General features: G+C 29.5%; 1 long non-coding RNA gene across 4 annotated transcripts; it reads left to right on the top strand.

Moving 5' to 3' along the window:
* The first annotated feature begins 567 nt into the window (after nucleotides 1-567).
* LOC122198018 (uncharacterized) lies at nucleotides 568-4,185 on the top strand. Of its 4 annotated transcripts, XR_006191824.2 has the most exons (5): nucleotides 568-799; nucleotides 1,067-1,196; nucleotides 1,279-1,458; nucleotides 2,690-2,773; nucleotides 2,957-4,185. It is a non-coding gene; the product is annotated as an uncharacterized LOC122198018 (long non-coding RNA). The 4 variants fall into 4 exon arrangements; XR_006191823.2 differs by lacking the exon at nucleotides 2,957-4,185 and having other exon boundaries at nucleotides 571-799; nucleotides 2,690-2,893; XR_008223992.1 differs by lacking the exons at nucleotides 568-799; nucleotides 2,957-4,185 and adding an exon at nucleotides 814-969 and having other exon boundaries at nucleotides 2,690-2,893.
* The last annotated feature ends 647 nt before the right edge of the window (nucleotides 4,186-4,832 follow it).

Below are 4,832 nucleotides of genomic sequence, written 5' to 3'. Positions count from 1 at the left end.
CCAACAATTCTTTTTTTAAATATTATTTTCGGAACTTGAATAAATTAAAAAAAAATAAAAAAAATAAAAAAAAATCCTGTTTTTTTTTTTTTAAAATACGTGAAATATTCTAAAGAGAATATTACACTGACATATTCTAAAAAATAATTTTAAAATGCAAAATAAATGGAAAAATCTAAAAATTCTTTTTTTTAAATATTATTTTCGGAACTTGAATTAACTAAAAAAATAAAAAAAAATCCCATTTTTTTTGAAAAATACATGAAATATTTTAAATAGAATATTACACTGTACATATTCTAAAAATAATTTTAAAATGCAAAATAAATGGAAAAATCAAAAAAATTCTTTTTTTAAATATTATTTTCGGAACTTGAATTAACGGAAAAAAATAAAAAAATGCGTCTCACGGTCTCACAAAATTAGGTCGTCTCACATGAACCTAACCCTATATATATATATATATATATATATATATATATATATATATATATATATATATATATATATATATATATCCCCTATTCTACCTTTATGTCGGGTGGCATTTTCTAAGCCCCTGCCAGTGAATTTTCCCGCTCAAAGTTTCTATGTGAAGTTCCAAAAACACCCTTTCTACCTCTTAATATCCCTATTTGCGTTCGTTCTCGCTCTGGCATCGGAAACAATTAAGAGTTTCCAACTTTTAATGCTATAAATCAGCCTCTAATTTCCAGAAATAAGGGATGTAATCCCATAAAAGTGATTTGGTTTTCAAATTTCAACCCTAAAGGATCGCTTCTTCTTCTTCTTATTCAATGTTAATCTCTCTCTCTCTCTCTCTCTCTCTCTCTCTCTCTCCTCATTTGACGATTTCTTCAACTACCAATTCTCAACATCTTTGTTGCGTAATTCCACCGCCTATGTGCGGAAAGGATGTTCAAACTGGCAGGATCGATTCTGATAGTTTCCATCCACCCTTTATTGATCGTAGTTGTTTCTGATATGGTTTAAATTTATTAATGAGATATAGTTTTGGAATACCTAATTATCTAACCTAAATCTCGCCCTTTTTTTATATATCCAGGGTTATGATATAGATTTGAAGCGATAATTGAAGATGGAGAGTGTTTGGGAAGAACCGCATGATGGACTGGTTGCTGGATGTTTCTATGAGCTGTTATCATCTTTATTCTTAGATCCATCAGTATGTTTGGGTAAAATACTCTTCATTTTCATATATTTTATGTTGATAGTGATTGCTCTCCAGTGACCATGGATTTTTGATGATTTTTGCAGTCACCGGGTGATCTTATTCTTTTCCCTTTTTTCTTAACCCAAGACACCTTTTGCTTAATGTCATTCCATCTTTCAAAATAAGAGTTTGTATGCTTCACTTTTATAGCCCTTACAAGCAGCTTCAAAGGGACGAGACAAAGACTACAATATCCAATCTTGAATTTTAAGCTCTAACGATAGGTAGCGTTTCTAGCTTAGATTTATTTGATTTCACATTTAATACGTATGTTTGGGGATGGATGAGTGGGGCTCATTCTTCTATTTCGTTGTTTTCAAAGTTGAGGTTTTGAAAATTAGTTATTACTCTCTATTATATGTATGAAATCTTTTGTTTATGTTTACTGAAGATGAACATTAATTGCTGATATGTCTGAAATGGCTTCTGCTTTTAGATGCTTCTTTTGTGAATTTTCTTTTGAAAAGTTATTTTTCAATCTTTCAGTTTTATAATGGATTTGTAAGTTATTTTTATCTTTGTGCTTGATTTCTTGAATAATCAAACTCCTTGAATGGTTCATGAAAAAGGTGCCAATACGAGCATATTTTGCAACCCACAGTAACCAAAATTGATTAATAGGTAATAATGGATTAATCTATAACATAAAAGGTTTGATGTCGATGATTCTAATTTGGATTCTTTTGCAGCAATTCATTGTTAAATTGATCAATATGTATTGCCTTATTATTCAATCTTATTTGTCTATTAAATCCTAATACCACTGTAGTTTATTAGTATATGATTGATGATTGATTCTTTTAATAAGTATTTAACTTTGTATACACGTAAAGTGTTCGATGAAATGCACACACAATTTTTTTTTCTTTTTTAAAGTTTAGGGAATCAGGTATTCCGCTTATAAAGCAATTTATATTTATGTATTAATCTTGATTGCGATTAAGAAATTGATCTTCTTAGGAAATTGTGGGTTTGGATGGGATCTTGATTCTTATAATTAGTATTTGAAGTTTTGTAAATTCTTTTTCCTGGCGATATTCCTCAATCACCATTTGTACGGTTTTCTTCAAAATATCAAATTACCAGAAAAAGCCTTAGGAGATTGCAGTTATGATAGTCAAGTTGACAACTTCTTCTTATTCAAATTTTCTTTTTAGTGTGATCTAACGACAAAGTAGAACCAATTTTTTAGGGGTTTGTGAGGAACATGACAGCAAAGCAAAAACAAAAAAAATTATGTGTGATCTGGTAGCAAAGTAAAAGCAGTAAACTTTTTTATGATAAAAACTTAGGTTGCTATTCTTTGTGTTTGTAAGAGAACATATTTATTTTTTTACTTTTTTTTTGTGAGCAGGTAGTAAAGTAGAAACATGAAAGTTTTAATATTTGTTTGTTTGTAACAAACTACGTTGTTATACATATGGTACATTTTAACCATGATGTTTGTTTTTGCAGGGCATGTGACAAAGTGAATTGAACCATAAATGATGCTTCTCAACCATTATAAACACGTCCATGTGAATGAAATTGTTATTTAATGTGATGATCTTTTCTCTTACATTTGACAACAAATTGTCTTTCACTTTTTAAATTCATATGAAACCCTAATTGGTGAACATTTTGTCATATTTATGAAAAAGTTGTAATGCATTTGTACCTTTTGATATCTTCTTTTAAATTTAGAACTAATCTGGTCCTTTTATTTTGGTTTTATGATTTAAGGTTTTGGAATTCAATGGATATCAAATATGTTTAGAAGCGGAGAATCTTTTTACCAAAGACAAAAGAATTCAAGTGGTTTGTTCCCTTAAGGAAATGACTAATGCAACTCTTCCTAATATCTCAATGCTCTTGAAACAGATCATAAATTATATAAACTAGCCATAAAGAGAGAATGCTAACTGTTCGGACCGGTGATGAAAGTGGTTGCAAACATGATGTTTACACCAGTTTCAGCTTTCTGGCTATAGCAATTATTGTGAGTAGTACTCTTTGTAGCTTAGCATTTGGTTTCTTTGGGCCAATGTTTGGAAATTTTAAAGCTTTTAGTGAAAGGGAATATCAATATGTTTGTTCCCTGTTTTATCTTAAGCAAACTACTTTCACTTAAAATATTATGTCTATTGTTTTGTTTATTAAGTCAACAAAACATATGAAACTTTAGACATTTTATCATAAAGGAGTTTTACATTTTTCAAAAACTTATTTGATGTATGCTTCTATTCATTCTTCTCCATGATGGTTAGATGCTAAAGTTGAGATCATCATCGTGTAAATGTGATTATGATTATTATTTTCTTTCTTGATGTATATTGTGATCTTTTATGGGGTGGTTTATTGTTTAGTATCCACTGCGCTAGGATTAGTATGAGTCTTGGTAGACTTTCCAGCAACTCACGGTTATAACCACTTTGAAAAGTCCAGAGATGTTGAAATGGTGGCATAATTTGTTTCATGATTGTGTGACATTTAGAGCTTTAGCCATCTTGCAAAGACTAATGGTTATCGATGGAGCCTTGTTATGTTCAGTGATTTCCTTAATATTTCAAGGTTTATTTGATCGTCTATAAGATCACTACAATAATGTTATTTTTATTATCTTTTTGTGTCTTTGAATACAGTTAGCAACTTCTGATTCATTTTCATTGTTGATAGGAACAACGTTTACAGGGATGATAGTAGTTAGTTTTCAATACATGAAGTGGTTATTACAAGCTATGGTTATTGTCATTGATGAAAAAATGATATATCTTGATCATTCTTTGATTTACATGAGGATTCAGGTAAATTGTGCTTGCAGGAAGGTAATGAGGGCACTGTGAGTATTAGGATTGGAAGCTTACTTAGATGGGGAAGGGACCTACTTACACATTTTATTAACATTTTTGCATTTTATTTTCTCAGTAACCATAAATCTGCCATGGCTTCAGAAAATTGTAATTATGGATTTTTTTTTTTGCAAAACTCTCATTCTGTAAATTTGTTTTCTTATCTGTAAATTGATGTTTTTGTGGTGCCTTTATTTCTATGTTAGAAAAAGGAGTTTTTTTATTGTTGGATAAAATTACATACAAGTTAAACAATTGTCAAAGAGAGGGTATAAAGGTGGATCCATACAAGTGTAGATGAATCAAACTAGGGCGCTTTGATAAACAAATAAATACTATAAAATCAACAACATTATACTTACATTTTTCTTGGAGTTACAATATTACACTAGAAAAAGTACAATGTGACAATAAAAAGAAATCAAACTGGGCACTTTAATAAACAAATAAATAGATATGGTGAAATGCCATTGTTATTTGTTAATGACAAAACTTCAAAAATGGTCCCTGTGGTTTTCGAAAATATCAAGTTTAGTCCCTAAGTTCAAAAAACCTCACAGATGGTCCCTGTGGTTTCAAAACTTTTAACAAATGGTCATTTTCACTAACACCGTTAGCTTTTGGCCGTTAAGTGAAGGGTATTTCTGTCTTTTCACTACCACAGGGACCATTTATGAAGTTTGACTTATTTTAAAAATATATATATATATATATATATATATATATATATATATATATATATATATATATATATATATATAATTATTTAA

This window comes from Lactuca sativa, chromosome 5, assembly GCF_002870075.4.
Source record: "Lactuca sativa cultivar Salinas chromosome 5, Lsat_Salinas_v11, whole genome shotgun sequence".
Classification (NCBI taxonomy): Eukaryota; Viridiplantae; Streptophyta; class Magnoliopsida; order Asterales; family Asteraceae; genus Lactuca; species Lactuca sativa.
The sequence above is the reverse complement of the archived record's forward strand: the minus strand, read 5'-3'. Positions and strand labels throughout refer to the sequence as shown.